General features: G+C 36.4%; 1 protein-coding gene across 1 annotated transcript in view; it reads right to left on the bottom strand.

The window, feature by feature from the left end:
* The window catches only part of STARD13 (StAR related lipid transfer domain containing 13), a 386813-nt gene that overhangs the window by 323557 nt on the left and 37474 nt on the right, over positions 1–25782 (bottom strand). The gene's annotated exons all lie outside the window — the stretch shown is intronic.

Here is a 25782-nt window from a genome sequence, read left to right as displayed (position 1 = left end):
TAGTTAATAAAGTTCATTTTAAACAATGATCCAAGGAATTTTACATCTGGATAAATATTTGAATTAAGTTTTCCAGAACTGAAAAAAAAATAAGGACCTAAAAACTTCCATCTTTCATACAACCATAGCGTCACTAGGCAAAGCTGACCAATCCTTTGATTCGAGGCAGCCTGTACCAGGAGTCTGTATGAAAGCAGCAGCTGAACACAATGCTCCTGGGACAACCAGACTGGCATGGAGCCTCCAGATGTTCCTCTTGTCTCTGGACCATGAACCAAAAATATGGGTCTTGTCCTGCTTGCTCAGACTTCCTGTGTTCCTTCCTTTAGACCTTGTACTGAGTGTCCCCTTCCAACTTGGACATTGGACTTGGGCTGCCCCAGATTGACCCCAACATACCAGTTCCTGACCCTTTCCTCTAGAAGATGTCACTACGTATCTGGGAACATCAATGCAATACTATAAAGCATCATATGAATTTTCATTACATTTTGTTAGAAAATTTGAAAATTAATGACTATACTTACACAAACATTTACCAGATAGTAATAACATATTATGTTATGAGTAATAATATCATGTTATGAGACACTCAAAGTAAAAAACAAAACTCTGACCGCAAATCCAATGAATTAATCTGTTAAAAATGGAGAAATGGCAGTATGAATTAATCAGCTCAAAATCAAACATTTTTTCTCCTTATTTAGTTTGGAATTATTTAATAATCATAAAAAATGTTTGGTTTCATGATTTAAACACAGATTTCCTAGCCAAGTAATATCATAGGCTCAGTGAGAAATACTTTGAATGTGTTGGCCCAGCTATCTAGCTTTATAAGAGGGCTGATTCACTCTAAGACAATTTGTGGGTGAGTAAAAAACTCCAAGATTTGATAATCTAGAAGATATAAGACAGACACACATAAACTAACTAGAATGCTATTCTGTGAAGAATTTATTACAGTACATAATTAACTGACTTAGATAAGTGAGGTTAACATGTTTAAGAACACCTTAAAGTTAGTAGTAAAAAACTTTCACTACAATTGGGTGTGCTGTTGGACATCCAGTTGGATTAGGAAGAAACTATATTCTCAACTTGAATGAGATTGCATAGAAATGTAAAGATTAAATTAAAAATTGTGGACCATCTCTGATCCACAGTATCTAGGATCAGACTGGGCACATAACATGCTTACTCAATGCATTCTAAATAAACGAGTAAAGTGAACACTTATGTGTGTCTATATGAAAATATCTTTCTGTCCAACTACTATACTCAGTTTCATCTCCAGCTTTAAAAATATTTCCCCCCATTAAGAAAGTTATGGAAAAGCAGGAATTCTACCACACCCCAATTCTGTACCATCGTAATCATAACCCCACCTCGCTTTTAGGTGTACATAAGTGAGAAATCAAAATCAGGAGTTTGGTCTGTCTGTTACCACATGGCCGGCCTCCTTGGGCAACCCCTGGATTTGACTGCTTCATAGGCCTATTTGCATTGGCTTTCTGGTTTATTTTTATAGACCAGCACTGCCAGCTTTTACGATTATTCAAAAATTATAGTGGCATATTTTATTTAATGCTTCACTTTCTTTATAAGAGTGGTTTTGGGTTTAAAAATACGAAACATCTCATAAGCCTGATGACTTAGGCCGTGACATGTTCAGCTTAATATAGGCCAACGGAGAAAAATTGGGTCACCACGTTCTGGACACACAGCCCTGGAAAATGTCAGAAGTTGGATGGTCTGTTCTTCTGTCTGGCCTCAGCTCAAGTAACTTCCTGAATAAATCCTAAGTACTTTAAAAAACAAAAATGACTCTTAAGAACATATTTTCTTCTGAGTATGGAAGAAACACTGGTGATATTGGCTTTCCTGGAGCACCCTTTTCCTTCTGAATTTGAAAGTCACAGAAAAATCAATAGTTTAACAAAATGAGAATAAGAGATGAAATCTAGGAGATAATAATAATATAGTATCACTAATTTTGTTTGTGCTAATGGAGGTCTGGGACTTCAAAACTATTATGTATCAAAATATAATTAAACATCATCTTTAGACAAAAACACTCGTATAAACACTTTGCTGCATTTTACCACTAAGGGGAAGGAAGGAAGGAAGGAAGGAAGGAAGGAAGGAAGGAAGGAAGGAAAAGAAAGAAGAAAGAAAGAAAGAAAGAAAGAAAGAAAGAAAGAAAGGAAAGAAAGAAAGAAAGAAAGAAAGAAAGAAAGAAAGAAAGAAAGAAAGAGAAAGAAAGAAAGAAAAGAAAGAAAGAAGTGGAGGGAAGAAGAAAAGGAGGGAGGGAGGAAAGAAGGAGCTAAAGAAAATAAAAATGGGGGAGGTGGGCTATTTGGTCCTGCTATTTGTTGAAAAAATGGTCTGAATTCTTGCTTCTCTGTTCCTGCAACCTCTGAATAAAGGTGTTGGTGAGTAGTGAAAAGGATGAAAGGAACACAGCAGGAAGAAGGAACTTAAAAGGCAAGGCTGATGAGTTTATGATATGAAACCCCCAAGCTAAGCAGACAGTCCTTGAACAACTACTGAATGACGCCTTTTTTTCCTTGTGTTCAGTTAATGCCTCCTCTCCTAACTTCAAGGGGTTCCTACTTGTGGCAATTATAACAATACACTACTCTGATCTTCTGCTCAGGGAGCTAATGCCCCCCTGGAACCACCACCCATTTAGTGCTGATGCTGCACTTCACAAAGGCTGTTCTGACCCAGTGAATGAACTTTGTAGGGGTATTGATATAGGCCCTTTCCAGCCAGGACACTCTCTATGGATGACTTTGCTCCAGGATTTCCCATTGGCCTGGCTAAATCTTTCTTGGAACTGCTCTGTGGCTCCTTATTCCCTCTCTCCTCCCACTGGTATCAGACGTCCGATATTGTATGGAGGCTCTTCCCACATTTCCCTGCTCCCTTTCTCAATAAATCTCTTGCATGTCTAATCCTACTTGGTATCTGCCTCTTGGAAGAAATTAACTAAAATAGTCACCTACTATCTTGCTTTTGTTTTATGGTCATAAGCAGGTATTTACAAACAGAAAAGCTGAAGCAAAGACAGATTTAATAAACTGCCAAAGAGGATACTATAACTCAATGGCTTGAGGCTCCTGATTCCCACAATCTTTGATTTAACAAATATTTATTGAATGCCTTCTATATGCCTGGTTCCAGGCCTTATCTTAAGAATAAAGAGCACTTCTTTGGGTGGCATGCCCATATTTGTGATATAAGATTGCTTGCTGCAAAGTGAAGAATGAATTGAAGGGGAGCAAGGGCAGATGAGAGGGGCCAGTTCGGAGACTGGTGCAATCGCCAAGGAAGAGATGATGGTGGCACGTGTGAGAACAGTTTCAGTGTAGACAGAAGAGATGGGGAAGTATTTCACAGGGAAAACAGATTTTTGATTCAGCAGGTATTAACCCTGGGCCAAGCTCTGGGCTACGCTCTGGGAAGACAGAAAACAAGACACATTCTTAATTGTCCAGAAGCATTTGGTTGACTTCCATTCAAAGATGTGTGTGTGTAAAGGATCTTTTACTGTACTTCAGTACCTTAAAGACCAAAGATATAATGGAAAAAAAGAAAAAACCCAAACCCTCCACCACCAGTATAACAAGAAGATGGCCATAAGCCTAAACCACAGACTATGAAACACAGAAGTCAATTACCATGGAAAGCTCCGCCAACATGAGGGCGCTGAGAGTGGCCCCAAACCTCAGACTCTGAACAGGATGCAGACTTCTCCAGAAATAAGCGTCACAATAGTGGAAGGTCTAGCCAATGATCCTTTGATTAGAATAACCAGTACTAGGCGAATTTGAGACAAGCAGGGAGTGCTCTTGTGTGCAGTTCCTTATCAGGGAAGGAAGGCAGGAGAAGAGGGCTCATGAGCACAGGCTAATGTGCCATATTAACTTCTATACCCAGAAGTGAATGAGGGTAAAGGACCAGGGGGAATAACCAATCATCAGATCTTAACACAAAGGTTTGTGACTCACTAGGCTTCACTCTGAATCAACCTTCCCTTTAGCATAGGGGTTGCATTTAGTACCTGCTGGTCTAATCCAGCCATTGCTTGTTTTTGTTCCATGAGCTGGGAATGGTTTTTATATTTTTAGGTGGTTAAAAAAATCAAATGAAGAATAATATTTTGTGAAACAAGAAAACTTCTGAAATCCGTATTTCAGCATCCAGGAATAAAGTTTTATTGAAACACAGCGATATTCATGTTTACATGTTTTCTATGGCTGCTTTCAGGCTATTTATTTATTTATTACGGCTGCTTCCATAACAAAATATCACAGTTTGGGTAGCTTAAACAACAGAAATTTGTTTTCTCACAATTCTGGAGGCTGAAAATTTAAGATCAAGTGCTGGTAGAGTTGTTTTCTCTTAAGGCCTCTCTCCTTGGCTCACAGACCACCTTCTCACTATATCCTCACATAGCCTTTTTCCTGTGTATGCACATCCTTGGTGTCTGTTCCTCCTCTTTTAAGGACACCAGTCCTATTAGACTAGGGCCTCACATTGATGGTCTCATTTAACCTTAATTGCCTCCTTAAAGGCCCTATCTCTAAATACAGTCACATTGAGAGTTAGGGCTTCAACCTACGAATTTAAGGTATACAGTTTAGTCCATAACAGGTTACAACAGCCAGGTTGAGTAGTTGAGAGAAAGACTGTATGGCTTGCAAACCTAAAATATTTACTATCTGGTCCTTCATTTAAGAGGTTCTCCAAGAATATCCAAAAAATTGAGAGGAAATAACAGATTTGGTAACAGAGTATTTATTATAAGACAGCAGAGTCCTCGGTTTGTCCTCCACCTCAGTCTTAGGCTCATATTATTCTTTGAAATCAGTAGGTAATATTCAAATATGAGTAACAATCACAGAGGAACCACTGAGGGACATGTACAAAGAAACTCAGAAGAAAAAAGTGGAGAGGGGGTAGCAGATTAGGGTAGGAGGATGAGAACATAAGCGAACATGCATCTCAAAATAAATTACATGAAGAACTCAATAAAAATTCACAATGATCATTCTCCATCATTTCAAAGAAATTATATTCCACATGATCTTTTCTTACAAGTGTTTAAGCTAAAGAAAAGACATATACCTATTAAAACAATGTATTATGAAACCACTTAAAAGCTAAGGCCTAAGCTTAGAAGAGAAGAGACTCTCTTAGAAGAGAAACAGAATAATGTTGAAGATGTTAAAACTACATCTGAAGCCACAAAACTAAAAAAATTAGTTTAGACAGAAAACACAGGCAGTAGTTAGGCTTGAAGAATTTGAGAGGTGGAAAGTGATTGTGTACAGAGTATGAGGATAAATATGGAAGAAAAAGAAAAGTATAACATACATAGAATTGGTGTTCTGGAGAAGAGAACAATAAGGACACAGAATTCAAATAGTAGCAGAAAAGTTTCTGAAATAAAAGAACAACTTAACTTTGCTACTTGATAGGACATACTGTGCTCCAGAAAATCTACAATGTCAAGTGTCAGTGAACCTGACTGATATTGCCCTTTAAACGAACCATATAGGTGTCTGGATGGAAACACTCGAACCAGAAAGCAATGAACATTTGTTTACAGAGGTGTTAGTAAAATAAAATGTGAGCCCCAAAACATCTGCCTGATCAAGTTGTTCTGTAAGTATAAAAACAACAGGTAGGATTGCAAGAATTCAAGGAATATCCAATGCACCTCCTTGAAAAATATAGTTTGTTAACAAAGACTACCAAGAGGAAGATAGAAGTGAAAAATCATCAGAGCTGGAGAAACCATGATACAAGGACAGGTAGTGGACACCGAATCCATTTAAATACAGAATCTAGGTATTTACACAGGCTTACATAGTTTTAGTTTTATAACTATAATTCACACAGTTAGGTTTTTATCCTGACAATGCCAAAATAATCATATAAAAACCATAATTCAAAAAGTGTGGGGAAGGGCATGTAAGGGGAGGTACAAATGTGCTGATTTCCTTATCTTTTATAACAAGAGTTAGCAGATACTAAAGTTGAAATATGTAGTTTACAAAACCATAACAAACCCAATCACTTAATGGTTTTCATGTCTTCTATTAACTTTAAGGAATCTTTATGACCTGCTTTCTCATGTGTATAGAAACTTTTAAGGTTAGCAACTCCGTTACTCTCACTGGATTCTTTTTCTTACCATCAAATAAAATTGAACTATAAAAAATTATGATGATGATTACATGTAGATTTGGCAAGATTGCTGCAAACACAAAGAGAACTTTTCCATGAATTAGAAAAAGGCAACATCTGCTGAAAAAAAAATTACACAAAGAGGGTTCCTCTGGGTTTCTAAGTTACAAAAGACCCACCTTCCTCTTGATAGATGACCCCAGGATTTCAAAGCCTAGTCACTCCCTTGGAAGGGCTCCTCTGAGCAGGGAACAATCGACAGAGCATGTTTTATTATTATTATTATTATTATTAATCTCATGACCATTTCTTTCTTCAATTTTACAACTTTGTCGAGGTATAAGTGACATAGAATAAACTGGTAATTTAGTTTATGTATGTAACTATATATATCTATATGTATGTAAATATATTTACATAATTTATAATTATGCAATTATACACAATTATTACAATCATGCATTATGTTATATTGTAATTATTATATGTTTTATCAGCAATTTATTAATATTAATTATTAGTTTATTAATCATACTAATATTATAATTATGCCATATTATTTATTTATAGTTATATATTTAAAAACATATAAGTATATATTTATAAATATATAAATATTTAATATTTAAATAATATATATTATATAAATATATAAATAAATATATATATAATATATATAAATATATAAAAATATATATTTGTTTATGTAGTTATACATTATGATGTTTATATTTATATATACAAATTATATAAATGTATATTTATATAATTATACATTATGATGTAGTTTATAATTTGATAAATTTGGACATACTCACAAAGCCATCATCCCAAATAATTAACATATCTGCCTTTTGAAAGTTCCCTTGTCCCTTTGTAATCACCACTCACACTCTTTCCTGCCTCCTACCTCCAGTCCTCAGACAACCACTGATCTGACCATATTTCATGTAGTATCTATTTTTTCTGGTTTCTTTTATTTAGCATAATGCATTTGAGATTCATTCGCATTGTTTTATGTACCAAGCTTTTGTTTATGGGATGCCTGGGGAGCTCAGTCAATTAAGCATCCGACTCTTGATTTCAGCTCAGGTCATGATCTCAAAGTTCGTGGGTTTGAGCCCTGTGTTGGGCTCTACACTGACAGTGCAGAGTCTACTTGGGATTCTCTCTCTTCTTCTCTCTCTGCCTCTCTCTCTCTCTCTCTCTCTCTCTCTCTCAAAAATAAATAAATAATTTTTTTTAAAAAAAAGAGTTCTTTTTCATTTTTATTGTTGAGAATTCCATTACATAGAGATATCACTATTTGCTTATGCATTCTTCTACTGATGGACAACTTAGGTAGTTTTCAGTTTTTGGCTTCTACAATTAAAGCTGCTATGAACGTCCACCTGTAATTCTTCTTATTGATATTTTCTTCTTTTCTCAAGGAAGTGGAATGACGAAAACATGTGATAGGTATGTATTTAACCTTTTAAGAACTGCCAAGCTCTTTTCCAAAGTGTACCATTTTACATTCCCACCAGCAGTACAGAAGAGCTCTAGCTACTCCAGATCCTTACCAATACGTGGAATGGTCAGTCTCTTTAATCTTAGCCATTCTAATAGGTATGCAGTGGTTTTAATATTTTTTATTTTAATTTGCATTCCCCCAATAATTAATGATGCAGAGTCTCTTTAATGTGCTTATTTGTTATCTCTATACTTACTTTGATGAAGTGTCTTTCAAAGTATTTATCCATTTTTTATTCATATATTTTTTTCTTTATCCTTTTTATTTTTATTTTTATTTTTTTTAGAGAGTGCATGCAAGCAGGGGAGAGGGACACACACACACACACACACACACACACACACACACACACACACACAGAATCTTAAGCAGGCTCCACACTCAGCACAGAGTCCAATGTGGGCTCAATCCCTTGGCCCTGGGATCATGACCTGAGCTGAAATCAAGTATTAGAGGTTCAACCAACTGAGCCACCTGAGAGCCCCTATTTGTCCATTTTTAAAATGGTTAGTTGTGGGGCAGCTGGGTGGCTCAGTCAGTTAAGCGTCTGACTTCAGCTCTGGTCACGATCTCACAATTTGCAAGTTCGAGCCCCACCTCAGGCTCTGTGCTGACAGCTCAGAGCCTGGAGCCTGCTTTGGATTCTTTGTCTCCCTCTCTTTCTGTCCCTCCCCTGTGCTCGCTCTCTCTCACTCTTTCTCACTCTCAAAAATAGATAAGCATTAAAAAATCTTAAATGGTTAATTGTATTCTCATTATTGCATGTTTACAGTTCTTTATTATTGATAAAAGTCCTTTATCAGATAAATGATTTGTGAAGATTCTTTTGCAGTCTATGGTTCATCTTTTCACTCTCTCAGTGAATCTTCTGATGAGCAGAGGTTCTTAATACTGAAAATGTCCAATTTATTAATTTTATTTTATAGGTTATCTTTAGTGTCATGAAATCCTTGTGTAACCCAAGGTCATAAAGATTTCTCCTGTGTTTCATTCTATAATTTTTATAGTTTTAGATTTTCCATTTCTCTATGATCCCTTTTGAGATAATTTTTGCATGTGGTGAGAGGTACAGACACAGATTCGTTTTTTCCATATGGACATCCAGTTGTCTCAGCACCATTTGCTGAAGAGACTATCTTTTCTTTACTGAATTGCCTTTGTCTCTCAGTCTGCCTTCTTTTGCATTACATAAATATTCTATGGAGTCATTTCATCTCCTTTGTTGGCTTATAAGCTATAACTCTTTGGGGTTTTTCTAATAGTTGTTGTCATTGATAGAGCTCCTAGTTCTTGCTCTAGGGTTTACAGTCGTCATCTTTGACTTACTAATGTATCTATCTTCAAGTAATATCATACCACTTTATGTATAGTACATAAAACTTACAAGACTATACTTCCATTGTCCCTCTCTTTTTGGACTATTACTGTCATACGTTTTACCTCTGTATCGGTTACAAATCTCTAAATACATTGATGTTGTTATTTGCTTTACACACTCAATTATTTTTAAAGAGATTAAAATTATTTTCACTTGCATTTCCCACATATTTACCATTTCCAGCACTCTTCATTCCTTTCTGTAGATCCAAATTTCCATCCAGTCTCATTTTCTTTTAGCCTGAAGAACTTTCTTTAATATTTCTTGTAGTGCAGTTCTGCTGATGATGAATACTTTTTTATGCATAATATAGCTGTTATTTTACTTTTATTTGAAAAATATTTTTTCTGGGCATAGAACTCTAATTTGACAGTTTTTCTTTCAGTACTTAAACACCGCTCCATTGGTTTGCATTGTTTCCAGACAGAAATCTGAGGTCATTCTTATCTTTGTTCCTCTGTATGAAATGTATCTTCCCCACCCCCACCCCCCACCCCGGCAGCTTTTAAGATTACCTCTTTATCATTCATTTTAAATCATTTCATTATGATGTGCCTTAGTGTAGTCTTCAAATTTCCTGTGCTTGGAGTTCACTGAAGATACTGGTTCTGGTGGTTTGAAGTTTTCATCAAATTTGGAAAAATCAGGTCATTATTTATTTAAATACTTTTGTTTCCACTTTCTCCTTCCCTTTGTAAATTCTAATTACCTGTATACGTGGATGCTTGAAGTTACAGGCAACTGACTTTTTTAAATAGATTATATTTTTCAAGGCAGTTTTAGGTTTACAGCAAATTAAGTATAAGGTATAGAGAGTTCCCACATACCCCTCTGTCCACATACCCACAATTTTTCCCACTATCAACATCCCCCAATGAAGTGGTATAATCATATAACTGATGAACCTACATTGACACATTGTTATCACCCAAAGTCCATAGTTTACATTGGAGCTCACTCTTGGTGTTGTACATTCCATGGGTTTAGACCAATCTATGACATGTGTCCACAATTATAGAGTTATACAGAATGTCATATAGTTGTAACCAAACAGCATGCAGCTTTCTCACATTGGCTTCTTTCACCTAGAAATAGCATTCAAGTTTCTCCCAGTTTTTTCATGGCCCAACAGCTCACTTCTTTTCAGCATTGAATCATATTCCATTGTCTAGATGTATCACAGTTTATTTATCTATTAATCTATTTTTACTATCTACTGAAGAACATCTTGGTTGTTTCCAAGTTTTGATAATTATGAATAAAATGGCTTTAAACATTCATGGGTAGGTTTTGAGTGCCATGAGTTTCCAACTCCTTTGGATAAATACCAAGAAGCACAATTGCTGGATGACAAGGTAAAAGTATGACTAATATTGTAAGAAACTTCCAAACTTCCTTCCAAAGTGACTGTACCATTTTGCATTCCCAGGAGTGAATGAGGGTTTCTATTGTTGCACATCCTCATCACCATTTGCTGTGTTGTTGTTCTAGATACTGACCATTCCAGTAGGCACGTAGTGGTATCTCAGTTTGTTTTCACTTGATGACATACGTTGTATGACATCTTTTCATATGTTTGTTTACCATCTGTATAACTTCTTTGGTGAGGTGTGCTCTTTCTTTTCCCCCAACTCTTCTTCTGTGTGTTTCATTTTGGATAGTTTTTATGTCTTCAGTTTCACTCACTGATATTTTCCTCTGTCATGTCTCAACTGCTATTAGTCTCATGCAGTGCATTTTTTTTTTTTATCTCATTCATTACTAGAAGTTCACTTTGGATGTCTTTTTGTATCTCTTATGTCTCTACTTAATATACTTAATCTTCTAGCTTCATGAACATATGCAGTGTGGTTACAGTAGATGTTTTAATGTCCTTGTCTAAGAATTCTATTATCTATGACATTTCTGGGCCTGTTTCTATTAATTATTTTTTTCTCCTCGTTATGGGTCTTATTTGCCTGCTTCCTTGCCTTCTTCATAATTTTTAATTGAATGTCAGTCTTGGTGAATTTTTCCCTGTTGAGCACTGAATATTTTTATATTCTTATAAATATTCTTTAGCTTTGTTCTGGGATGTAGTTAGCTTAGTTGGAAATGATTTAATCCTTCCAAAGCTTGCTGTTAAGCTTTTTATGTGAAATCAGAGCAGTCTTTATTCTAGGGCTCATTTTTCCCAATTATTTAAGCAATTTCCTTAGAGTATACTACCCAATCTCCTGAGAATTACAAGGACTTTTTTTTTAACTGTGGCTGAAGAGAGCACAAACTATTCTCAGCCCTGGGTAAACTCTGGGATTGTTACCTCTGATCTTTTCTTGTGGTTCTTTCCCTGGGTTTGGGTAATTTTTTCACCAGTATGTGCTGATCAGTACTCAGCTGCAGATTTAAGGCTCAGGCTCCCCTACCTCCCCCGCCACCCTGAGGGGGCTCTGTCTCTCTGTGAAGTTTTAGTGTTGTCCTTTGGATTCTAGCTGCCCCGGCCTTCCTGTGTGGCCCAACACTGACTCCTCAAGTCAGGCAGACAATCAGGCTCTGCTTGGGTTCCCCCTCCCTGCACCTGCTAGAAAGTTTCCTCAGGAAGTAAACGGGAGCAACTGTCAGGCTCAACTTACTGATTTCCCCTTTTCTAGGGTTCACTGTCCTGTACTGCCAGATGACCCATGTCTGAAACCACTCTTATATATTTCATCTGTTTTTGATGTCGTTATTGTTGTTATCTAAAATGGGAGGGTTTATTTAGCCAGCTCCCATTATTCTATCTTAGCTGATAGTGGGAAGTCCCAAATGTGTTTTTGCAAAATTATTTGTTTCCTATCTATCTGTCAAGAGATTTATGGGATGAAGGTCAACAATATTAACGAAAGTTGTTTCTGGGTCATGGGGTTGGGCTGATATTTTATTTCCTTCTTTGTGCTTTTCTGGATTTCTTAAATTTTCAATATTGACAATATATCACTTTCATTTTTAAAACTAACCGCTGGCTCATTTCTCCAATAGAGCATTTACTATCCCAAATTAAAAAATAAAAATCACGAGCATGTTTATTTTTTTGCTGGATTTCTAAAGCATCCTGCAGAATCAACTAAAAAATGGTGAACAAAAAGAGCAATACCTTTTTTGCACTAAACTAAAATTGCCAGTTATATACTTTAAAACTATGTTATGTGATCTGAAATCCTGGCAATTTTAAGCCTGCTTAAAAATGTAAATATGTATGATAGACATACAATGGCATGCTCTCAGCAATAAAAAGGAAAGAACTGCCAATACATGCAGCAACAAAGATGAATCTCAAGACAATCAGGATGAGTGGCAGAAATCAGACAAAAAAGAGCACATATTGAATAATTTCCTATTTGTAAAATTCTAGAAAAGGCAAACTACCTACTATGACAGAAAGCAGGTCAGTGGTTCCATGAGGATGACAGTAATGAAACTACCAAGGGGCGTGAGGAAACCTTTGGTGCGAAGGATATGGTCACCACCTTGGTTACAGTGTTGGTGTCCTGGGTTTATACATATGTTAAGGTTCATCAAATTATACACTTTAAATGTGTGCAGTTTATATGTTGATTATACCTCAATAAAGCTGCTTAAAAAACACTGATTTTAAAAGTGAAAAAAAAAATCCTGTGACGTGTATCTCTCGTAAATTCATAGAGAAGGGCATAAAGGATACATCAGGCACCTGCTCTGTGCCAGGCAGTGGTCAGTGCTGGTACCAGGTTTTGTCATCCAATCCTCATCAACCTTGTGAGGCAGGCATTATTATTATTCCCACATTTTACAAATGAGGAAGCCCAGACTCAGTGAAATTAAAGGCCTCTCAGCGGGAGCCTGAAATTTGAGCTAAGTCTTATTTCAGGGTTTTGCTTTTTCTACAGTAGTACAGGTCTCTTCCGGCTTTTTTGCTTACTAGCATCTTAAGTATCATCCACCCCTGATGGGGTGTTAGTTTGTAACAATACCCTTGCTTATCACGGGTTTTTGTAAAGTTATGTTATGGTTTAGGCTTTTTAGATTAGGATGATTTTTACAGACTACTCAAGATTGAGATGAAATATTTAAATATGTAATACTGGTTTTTCTTTGTTTACATGTGTCATGATATGCACATTTGTATGAAATTTAAAACCTAGAATACAGACATTTTGTAGGATGTCCAGTAGAATCAGAAATAAATCTATCATGTAGACAACATCACATGTCCACCTTCTGTTAAAGTCCGGATAGTTTAATTAGCAGCCATCTCCTTGTAATTTGCTTTGCCATAGAATGAAACTATAATGATTTTTTCTAATTTCTCTTTGTGTTATAAACACAACCACAATAAAAGAAGAAATAAATTTGAATATTATTTCTCTTTCTGTTCCAGCCTACCACCCATTCTTCTCTGTCACAAACCTGAATGCTGCCTCATCTGCTCTATCACCTACTTCCCTGTCTATATATTCTGCCTTTTTTCCTCTGAACCTGTATGTATGTTACTCTCTCTTTCAGGAATGAAGTCCACCCTAAAAACTTTAATATTCTTTAAAGATATGTTTGAATGCTGCTTCAGCCCCGGTATCTTTCCTGTTCATCCTGACCAGAAATGATCAACTCCCTGTTCCCAATTCTTAGAATATTCATTGTCCAGACCATTCACTTAACTCTTAGAGATCACATACCACCTTATTAGTCTGCATACTGCCTGTACTCTTTCACATTTTAAATTATGATTGGGCAGGAGTCCTGTTATACACTTCTATGCCTCTCCTTGTACCTAGTTGAGTGCCTTACCCTTAATAAGTACATGGGCAGCACGTTTGGTGAATAAAGGAATAAGGAAATGATTTTCAAGTCTCCAGAAGTGCCAAAGAAAGTCAGAGAAAGCAGAACCAGCTGCATAGAACTCAGTATGGTAACACAGAGATCTGGGCTGTGCTAACCCAGGCCTGGAGGTACAAAACAAAACAAACAGCAATGTGTGCAGCCACATATTATATTGTAGGATCCTCAGGCAACCTGGTGGGAAATTGTGTGTTATCCCTATTAGATGTTAAAATGTATGCATAACGATAAAGTAAGGTCAGTGGTTGTTTAAATACATATCAAATGGTGTGACGTCTGGAATTTACTTCAAAATGAGCTGAAAGAGAATAGTGATGAGACAAAACTAGTTTGTTGGTAATTACTGAAGCTGAGGGATGGATACATGAGGTTTTATTATACTAGTCTATAATTTTGTCTGTATATAAATATCTCAATAATAATTTTTTTAAAAAAAGATTTAGGGTTAAAAAGGTAAGATGTCTAGTGAAGCACAAAATATTCTCACTCATGCAAGTCCACTATTTTTACATATGTGTCCCTCCAAAACTTATTTTGGATAAACAATAACACCAAGGTTCACAGCTGGAAGGAAATCTGTGTCCATGCTGCAATGCCCTTAAAGCCATAACTGAAATACTGGAGATCTGTGCTTGTCTGATTCTACTTTTGCATAATCATACCATATATTTCTTTATTCATTTAAAAAATGTGCTGAAGGCCTTCTATGTGCTAAATGCCACATTAGATGCAATGGTCCCATCCTGCTAGAAGTGCTCAGTCTAACAGGGAAGTCAGATTGCAGATAGTCACTAAAACCTTCCATCTTCCCTACTTTGGTAAAAACATAACCTCAAGTCAAAAGCTGGGGATCTGTCCTTGCTTCCTCTCTTTTTCTCACTCCATACATCCAATTCATTATCAAGTCCTGTTCACTCTACTTTCCCTCATGTCCTCAGTTTTCCTCTTCCATCCTGATTTCTACAACCTTCACTTCTATTTTCTTTATTTCTACCACTCACCATGATCTATCTCCTAGCAGTCTCCTAATTGGTCCTCTTGCGTCCATTCCTGTTTTACTATAGTTCATCCTCCAAAATAAGCTTCAAATGTAGATACATCGGATAACACTCCTCCCCATAGTTGGTTCCCATTACAATCAGGATGGAACTTACAGGATCTGGCCTGCAACAGTTCAAATGGCCTCCCTGAAGAAATGGCATGTGTTATCCCACAGATGTGTAACCAGGCTGGTTAGGGGGGAAAGTCTGCCAATTATTTTCTATGTGACATATTATCCTTCCAAAGGAAATACAGAAGTACATAACCTGGCACTGCCATAACCAGATTCCTGTCAATCATTAGGTTAATATAGTTGACATTAAGGGGAAAAATGAGACTAAAATATAACTATAAAATTCCCCTCTTCTCTTAGCAAGCAATTTTAAAGTATTTTCAGACTTCCAGCCTCAAAATTATACCATGAAATAAACGTGCTTACTATTTGTTTATACTTTATTATGTCTCACCAAGCTTTAATATGCTTGCATACTGACATCATATAAAAATGTATAGGCTGCATAGAAGTTAAATGAAAATCTCTACATGAAAACAGTAACCATAAACAAAAATACTGCTAACAAACAAGCTAAGTAAGCCTAGATAAGTCGCCTAATATTATATCATTAGTTGGTATTTCTAAATTGCTTTCAAAGAAGAAAATGCAGCATAAATGTAAAATACTCTAGGAATCAGAAGACTTCTGTGAACTCGAAAGTCTTAAATACAAATTTAAGACAATCCAAAAGGGAAACACATACTTGTCAAGTCTTCCTGACCCCTGATCTACATCATAGCAAAAACAAAAATAAAAATTTTTCCAAGAGTAAAATCAGTGCATGGTTTGGGTAGCAGGTATTTTTATTTTCCATGAGTACACTAAACAGAAGGGAAACCTCCTTGTGAAAGCTTGCTATTCTGTAGAAAACTGGAAGGATCATATCAGAAGTTGATGTTGAAGTTGGAAGTCACATAAGTATAGTACAAGGACTCTCTTCTTAAGGCAAAATGAGGGCACTTATTAGATCTGTCACAGGTCGGATATTTTTGTGTTCTGTATTCAGGCTAAGGGCATAGTAATAATAAAGAAAACCGTTTGGAAGTAGGTAAGTAGGATGATAGAACTTATCATGTCCAAGCACTAGATACTTTACATGTACCATCTATTTTAATCTTCACAACTAATGAGGTAGATGTTTTCAATATCTCCATTTTATAGATGGTAAATATTTTTCATACTATGAATGTTTTTGTCTCCTTAATCTCTGGGACTGATGTAAGGGTGTTTTTGAACTACTGTTCAAGGGGATGGTTATTAAGGTCTTTACATTCTAGTCACTTTTTGGAAAATTCTAATGAGTCATCAGACTTATGCAAAGCTGGTGGCAAGGGTGCCAGAAATAAGGGAAGTTAAAATGGTGCATTATCTTTTTAGCAACTGTTTTCAGTCACATTGGTTCTATGTGAATGACTCCCAAAAAAGCCAGCACCACCCTGAATTCTTTGTGCCAGCTATAATCTTACATCTCTAAATTCCTGAAGGACTCCCCTAAGTGGGTACGCTTCTGGACATCTAATTCAATATTCTAAATCACAATTCATAATTTTCTACTTCTAGCCTACTTATCTTCCTTCATGCCTAATTGATACTCAAAACACTGATAGCTCTACAGGCATTTGAAACATTTTTATCTTTAGCTTTGATCTCTTATTGCTTATTCCATTGATTCAGCTTGTAATACTTAGCAAACCGTCTGTTCTTCCCACTCCCTGTGAGTAATTCTTACCAATAGAATAAGAGCAGAAGTGATATGGTAATTTCCTGGCCAAGGCCCTCTCTACTCTTCCCTTTCTAATTTTGCAGATGAGCCACGTGCTAACCAAAAATATATGCCTCAAACTAATATGCTGAGTCATCATTTATTTGGGGCATCTATTTGTTACCACAGCCTAGCATATCCTAATATACATACTTAGTATCTGTCAGGCATTGTGCTAAGCACTTTATATAAATTACCCTCATTTAATCCTCAGAATAACACTATGAAAAAAATGGGGCATCTAGGTGGCTCAGTCAGTTAAGTGTCCAACTTCAGCCCAGGTCATGATCTCATGGTTCGGTGAGTTCAAGCCCCACATCAGGCTCTCTGCTGTCGGCGCAGAGCCTTCTTTGGATCCTCAGTCTCCCTTGCTGTGCCCCTCCCCCAACCTCAAAAATAATAAACATTAAAAAAATATTATGAGGAATATATTATTACTATTCCCCTATTACAGGAAACAAAACTGGAGCTTATATAGTTCAAGAAACTTGTGCAATGTCACAAGTAAGTTTCAGAACCAGGTTTAAAATCAGGATTGCCTAATTCCAAGCCCCAATTTTTAACCAATACTATATGACCCCTTTCACAATTAATAAATGAACAATAATTTTAAGCTTCAAAGTTGAGGTGCCATTGTTTCTTTGTCTTGGGACCCTTTTGAGAGACGTTTCAACATTTTGGCTTATTGAATTACTGAAAGTCTAGTTCACATGGAATACCCCTCAACCTGAGTATTTGTAGGAATTTTAAAACTGAAATCGTTTATATTTCATTCAACAATTATTTAATGAACAATGTTCCATAGACATTGGGTACATGAATGGATATGCTGACAAAGAGGTAATATTAGAGCAGAGGGGATAGGAATATTTAATAAAGGTATTAGGTACACACGACAATCTGTAAGACAGCAAAATAATGCATTATTATTCCACTTTATGTAAGAGGAAATTGAGACATTTGGCTTAAGATTAGTCCAATCTTATATAATGAGCTAATGATAGGGACAGAAGTAAGACCCTAGTCACTTGACCACAAAAATCTCAAAGAATCTATTTCAAGAAGGGTGTGGATGAGAGGAGATTATGTTTATAAGACACTAGCTGTATTGTTTTTAAAGAGTTACTGCTAAGATAATCTTAAGATATGCATAAGGTTTTTAACCAAAAGCTTCTGTTATTTTTCATAGGAAAAGACAAAAAATATGAAATTGCCCTCACCATATAGTCATACAGAAAGAGGAAGAAATGTGCTTCTAGAGATGTGCTACAAAGATGTCTCTGCATGATGCAAAAATAGAAGCCAGTCGTGTAGAGCAGCAGCACACAATTCCTGTGAATGCATTACAGAGATGGCTGAATCACAATATTTCACCCTTAGCTTCCAAGCACACAGATCAATTTAAGTAAATTCCCAATTCTTTTTTATTTGCTGGATTCACAAAGCAAGTTCTACTTCAGAATGGAAAGGAATACTTAATAGTCCCTCAGAGGGCTCTTTCCATTCTAAAATATACCATGCGTATGGCTGTGTTTCAGAAGTAATTGATTACCAAAGTGGATACATTCACCATCAGTCACATTAGGCTCCCTGCTTCTTTTCGCTCCTTGGGGAAAAAGCCATGTGACCAACTGATTTTTTGCCTATCTGCAATGCAGACAAACATATTTTCATTTCTTAAAGCAAAACAAAGTGACCTTCCTGAGAAATGTTCAAAGATCCTTTCAAAATGAACACAAATCCTTGCACTATAAATAAGCCACACGGCATTAGAGACACGTTTACAATTTTCTACATAGCTGAAAGAGGAAATGAAGTTAACTACACAGAAAGAATATTCTTTCATTATAAATTCTTTTTTTAAGTTTTTTTTTTTTTTTTGAGAGACAGAGAGAGAGAGAGCCAGCTGGGGAGGGGCAGAGAGAGAGAGAGAGAGACAGAGAGAGAGAGAAACCAAGCAGGCTCTGTGCTGTCAACGTAGAGCCCAAAGTGGGGTTCGATCTCATGAACCATGAGATCATGACCTGAGCCAAGATCAGGAGTCAAATGCTTAATTAACTGAGCTACCAGGTGCCTCCCCTTTTTTTTGAAAAAAAAAAAAAAAAATACATCCTTTATATAAAGCAAATATTCAGAGGGAGATACAATATTTATGTACATGAACTCACTTCTAAAATAAAATCCTGGCAAATGAAATTACATAGTATACTTACCTTGTTTTTCATCAAATTATAAAATGGATGGTGCCTTTCTTTTCTATATATAATCCCCCTAAGAATGTGGATTTAGCCACTATTTAAAATAAATTAAAAGTTTTTAAATTTATTTTTATAACAAGTCTTTTTTCTATAGAGCTTGTCATCAGTTTGTAATTATTTTTCCAAAATTCAATTATAAAAAAGAAAAACATATGCCAGAATTTCACAATCTTGACACTATTGACATTTGGGGCTGGAAAATTCTTTGTCATATAGTGGTAGGGGGTATGGAGCCCCCCTGTCTGTTGTAGCATGTTTAGCAGTATCTGTGGTCTCTACCAACTAGATACCAGTAGTGTCCCCACCCCATCTCCGAGTTGTGACTTTTAACAACCCAAAATGTCTTCAGACTTTGTCAATTGTCCACTAGCTGGCTGGAGGGCAGGGAACAAAACAACCCAGTTGAGAACTACTGACATATACTGATGCTGCTATGCAACTTAGCACAGCTTTGTTGCTCAATACCAGAAAGTAAAACATGCAACAACCCATCATACAGCATAGATGCACCTAGGAAATGCCCTGAACTATTCAGCTTTCCAATCCATTTAGGACATTGTAGAATCATGTGTATTTGAGGATGGGACCTGGGGCTCTTTAAGTGAAGAGGAAGTTTAACATTGAAAGGAATATCTGTAGACAAATTATTACTCATCCTATGGTTTCTCCATGCCCTTGGGGTCCCATTTAGTCCTGGCCAAGTCCAAGAGGAATGTGAAATTGTTTAGATTTTAGAATATCTTTGGCTCTTTTGTAGTTCAAAGGTGTCTGGAAAGGCCATACTACTCCAAATTCAAGCAGCTCAGCTATTTCTTGAAAGGATCTGGCTTGGCCTCAGGGACTCTATTCATGGGTGATTTCTCCATAAACATACACTAAAAGAAAAGTATAGGATTTTTTAAAAAATAAGGATAAAAATACATAAGATTCAGAAGTATCTTTGGACTTGCTGGGTGGCTTGTTGATTTACAATTCATCAGGTGTGTTGCACATGTTAGGTACAGTTGTAGACATCAGGGATATGGGTCTGGTGTCCAGAATGCAAAGAACACTATAATTTATTAAGGCCTTACAATGGACCTTTATGTAATACAAAGTCCAGAATAGGTAGTGTCATCCACATTTTTTAAAACAAGGAACTAATACTCAGAGCTGTTAAGTAATTTACTCAGTTTTACAGAGTTTCTAAGTGTCAGAATTCACATGTGAAGTCATATTGTTTGATGTATTCTTAGACACACTTATAATTAGAAGAGAATGTGCTAACCACACCAATAAATATAAGTTTCAGCAATAATATGGAGAAAATGGAGGTTAAATCTGCTTTGGAGGGTAAGAGGTAGTTTCATAGAAGAGTGGGTATTTACATGAAACCTGTAAGGATAAGTAAGAGTTATTTGTCATCTCACATTTACTTGTTCCCATGCCCAAAAATAAAAAAAATATTGAAAGCCAATTATGCACAAAGGCACTGTGCTGAGAGTTATCAGGTGCTTCTCATATTATGGTTCCGGGACTAGCAGCATCGTATCACTGGGAACTTGTTGGAAATGGAAATTCTCAGCGAAAACCCCTGCCTTGTACCTTCTGAATCAAAAGCTCTGGGGATGGAACTCAAGAAACTGTATTTTAATAAGCCCTTCAGGTGATTATGATGAATGTTAACATATAAGAAGCACCAAGCAATTCATTATATAACAGTTTATTAAATAAAAGGTAGATAAAGTTGAGGGCCACCTATGTGGTTCAGTCAGTTAAGCATCTATTGATTAAGGCTTAGGTCATGAACTCACAGTGGTGAGATCAAGCCCTACATCTGGGTCTGTGCTAGGCATGGAAACTGCTTGAGATTCTCTCCTTCTCCCTCTGACCCTCTCCCACTTGCTTGCACACACATGCATGCTCTCCCTCCCTCTCTCTCTCTCTCTCTCTCTCTCAAAAGAAAAAAAGGGTAAATAAACTTGAAATTAAAGATTTAAAGCAGAGTTTTGTAACAAGTGTGCCATGAATGGGTTATAGGTATACCAAAATCTTAATCTCCTTGGCCCCTGCAACCACCTGGTAGTTTGGGGGTAGCCAAAGCCCCAATTCATTACATCTACCTATGAGGATCCCCATTCATACACCCCAAAATGCTTTTAAAAACATCTATTTTCCTGAGTACCACAAGGTGAAAAACTTTGGAAAGCTCTGGTATAGACAAAAACTGCTGTCAAATTTCAAGAGAGACAGAAGACACTTTGGATCGAACTACTGGAACAACATTCTCTGGAGTGATGAAGTATGAAAGGGCCTTAAACTTGTCACATTCCCTCATAGTGACAAGTCACATTTTCTCTTCCCTCTTTAATCACAATAGCCCCAGTCTGGTAAGAGCCTTTCCTTTAATTAATTTAAATAAATAAACATAACAAAGATTTTAGAGGAAAATAGAGACTATTTTCATGATCTTGAAGAAGTAAAAGTTTTCTTAAACAGAGCACAAAGAGCATTCAGTGTAAAAGAATAAAAAATTGATAAATTTGGCTATATTAAAATTTAAAACATCTGTTATCAAAAGACATCAAGAAGGGAAAGTCAAAGAATAGGAGAAGATACACACATAATTTATAAATACATATTTGAAAAGAATATTCTCATATATCTTACACAACAAAAGGAAAATACAGACCCAATAAAAAATGGACAAAATCCTTGAAAAGACACAAAGGAAAATATCCAAATGACCAAAACACATATGAAATTATGTTCAATATTGTTGGTCAGCAAGGAAATGTAAATTAAAACCACAACGTGATACCATTACACATAATGACTGAAAGTAAAAAGACTGACAACAGCAAACGTATTTTGGTGAGATTCAAGTGCAAACTGGTATACAAAGAGCAGCAGAAACTATTTGGCAGTATCTACCAAAATTGAATATGTATACATCCACTCCTACAGCACCTCCACTCCCAGATGGACTGAGAAATGTACCCATATGTGCTCCAAAGCTCTTGTTGTAATAGCCACAAGTTAGAAGCTACAAATACCCATCTATAGTAGAAGGGATAAATAAGTCATCGCATATTCACACAATGAGATACTATACAACAAAGAGAATGAATGAGCTATGTCTCACACAACAATTTAGATGAGTCTCATAAAAATAATTTTTAGTGAAAGAAGTCAACACAAAGGAGTGCACACTGTATTTATTTAAAGAACAAAAACACAAAAAACCAATCTAATAAAAAAACAAATTTTATTAGAAGTTGGGAAATACTGGTGACTTTACATTGGGAATATAAACTTTCTGTGGGGCTGGTGATATTCTATTTCTTGATCTAGATGCTGACGCTATGGGTATATTGAATTATATCAAGGTGTGCAAAGGTATGTATCAAGGTAGACACATACAATGTATATTTTGGTTAAAGTACATATGACGCTTTATCAAAAAGCTTAAAAAAAGTGGACCAGGTAAATCCCTCCTCAAAGGTAATCAATCTAGACACATAAACCAGACATCTGTCCTTTTTCTGTACCTTCTCCTACACTCATTCCCTCCATACCTTTTGCTGATCAACAAATTCTTGGTTCATATTGTCAGTGCTTTAGTTCAGGTTTTAATTATTACTGCTCAGTAAGTAATTGTTGAACTACTGAACAAATGAATGAATGAATGTATGACCATGAAAGCCTTGTGTGCAGTTTCTTTTCCAATGAACTCTTGACGATGAAGCCAAAATGGTCTCTGGACAACACAAGTCTGATGACAGAACTTCACCATGAATTCCAGTTCCCCGGCAGTGCCTGCTCAACCGTCTGTGTCTGGCTCCAGTCTTCATGTCTAGGCCCATCTCTTGTCACTCATGTGCATGTACTGTTCTAGCCACACTGAAGGAACAGCAGCTTCCAGGTTCTTTCATTCTTGAATGTTTGCCCATTCTCCTTCCTCTTTCAGAATACCCCCTCCTCATCTAGCCAACTTCTATATGTTCTTTGTATTTTACCTTGTCATTATCTGACTGGGAAACACTCTGACTATCTCAAGTTGAATTAAGAGCTCTGTGCTCCAGCACCAATGCATGTATACCTCTGCCATAGCAAAGTAAGCACAGTACTGACTACATTTGTTTGCTTGTTAGTGTCTCTTATTTCACAAGTAGAAACTTGAGGGTAGGGATCATGTCTTATCTCTGAATCGCTATACCCAGCATAGTGCCTGCTATACACAACATACATAGAGGCATATTATTAAATAAATGACTGGCATTCCAAACATCACCATACCAGCATGTAATAACTTTTTTTTCTTTTAGGGGGAGGGTCGTTGGCTGTGAAAAGAAAGCAGAAAAATCAGGGAAGTAATTTGACCCTAGATAACTGATAGTCTGGTAAGGCAAACTATGTCTTCATTTCATTAACAACCTGAGCAGTGTGAAAATATTTATGGTCTGCTATGTTTTAGACACATCAACATTATTACTTAATCTTCACAGTGACCCTCTGTGGAAGGTATATTATTGTCTCCACAGATTATATATGATGAAATTTGAAGCTCAAATAGATTTAATAACTTGCCTGTACCAACTAGCAGGGTTTGGACTTCAACTTTTCAGAATACAAAGTCAGATAATCTTTCCTGATACTGGCACAGGCTGTTTTGGAGGCGCCATACTACTGAAATTACTGGTGAGAACCTCATATCTTCAAATATTGTTCCTCAGGAACCTCTTCAGGGACCTCCTAAAATAATTTTGGAAAACATACTTTTTAAAGTTGATATCCAAAATTTTTCAAAATGCATTTAAATGGCAGTGGAAGATGTTAAGTTCTGGCATACTGTAAATATTATATTTTATAATAAAACTGTGACACAATTTTTCCATGTGTCCAATGGAATTAAACTTATATAACCAAGTGGTTTCCACCATCACCCACTTTAAAAAATGAAGAAAAATATAAGGATGACAAATTGGAAAAAAATGTTAATATTCAAATATATAAAGAGCTTCTAAAAGTAGAGAAAGGTCTGACAATTCTTAAAAAATGGGCCACAGAAATGAACACAGTTTCTAGAAAACTGGCGCATAATGCTTTTAACGATCTGAAAAGATGACAAGCCTTGCACATAGTAAGATAAATGCACATTAAAAGTATACTAAGGTACCATTTCTCACCTATTAAATTAGTACACCTCTAAAAATTCAGCAGCATTCTCTGTTGGCAAGAGGAAAGAGGCACTGCACACTGCTGGTGGGAAATGCAAACATGGTACAACCCTTATGAAGAGGGGGTTGGCAATATCTGGCTAAGCTGTCAATATATTTATCCTTGGATCTAAAAATACATTTATCCCACTATCCCAAATATACTCAGGCCAAAAAGCAGAAGGACAGATGCATTTCCTGGGTTTGAGCATCAAAAAGAGAGTAGGGGGAACACAGGATAGATGCACATTGCATTACAGCATTATTTGGGTGGGGGAGGTGAACACTGTTATTCAACATAGTGTTGGAAGTCCTAGCCTCAGCAATCAGACAAGACAAAAAAATAAAAGGTATCTAAATCAGCAAGGAGGAAGTCAAACTTTCATTCTTCCCGGATGATATGATACTCTATGTGGAAAACCCAAAAGCCTCCACCAAAAAACTGCTAGAACTGATCCATGAATTCAGCGAAGTTGCAGGATATAAAATCAATGCACAGAAATCAGTTGCATTTCTTTTCTTTATTTTTTTTAACATTTATTTATTATATTATTGAGAGAGAGAGAGAGAGAGAGAGCGAGCATGAGTGGGGGAGGGGCAGAGAGAGGGAGACACAGAATCTGAAGCAGGCTCCAGGCTCCGAGCTGTCAGCACAGAGCCCGGCGTGGGGCTTGAACCCACAAACCAGCAGATCATGACCTGAGCCAAAGTCGGACACTTAACCAACTGAGCCACCCAGGCACCCCAAAATCAGTTGCATTTCTACACACCAATAATGAAGCAGCAGAAAGAGAAATTAATGAATCAATCCCATTTACAATTGCATCAAAAACCATAAGACACCTAGGAATAAACCTAACCAAAGAGGTGGAAAATCTATACACTGAAAATTATAGAAAGCTTATGAAAGAAATTGAAGACAACAAAAAATGGAAAAACATTCCATGCTCATGGATTGAAAGAACAAATATTGTTAAAATGTCGATACTATCCAAAGCAATCTACATAGTCATTGCAATCCCTACCAAAATAACACATTTTTCCCAGAGCTAGAACAAACAATCCTAAAATTTGTATGGAACCAGAAAAGTCCCCAAATAGCCAAAGCAATCCTAAAAAAGAAAACCAAAGCTGGAGGCATCACAATTCTGGACTTTAAACTGTATTACAAAGCTATAATCATTAACACAATATGGCACTGGCACAAAAACAGACATATATATTAATGGAGCAGAATAGAGAACCCAGAAATGGACCCACAAACATATGGCCAACTAATCTTTGAGAAAGCAGGAAAGAATATCCAATGGAAAAAGAATGGTCTTTTCAGCAAATGGTGCTGGGAAAACTGGACAGTGACATGCAGAAGAATGAACCTGGACCATTTTGTTACACTATACAGAAAAAATAAACTCAAAATGGATGAAAGATGTAAACGTAAGGCAGAAAGCCATCAAAATCCTAGAGGAGAAAAGAGGCAACAACCTTTTTGACCTCAGCCTCAGCAACTTCTTACTTGACATGTCTCTGGAGGCAAGGGAAACAA

The sequence above is a fragment of the Puma concolor genome, chromosome A1 (genome assembly GCF_028749965.1).
Source record: "Puma concolor isolate L17-30 chromosome A1, mPumCon1.1.hap2, whole genome shotgun sequence".
Classification (NCBI taxonomy): Eukaryota; Metazoa; Chordata; class Mammalia; order Carnivora; family Felidae; genus Puma; species Puma concolor.
This window is presented reverse-complemented; position numbering and strand designations above follow the sequence as displayed.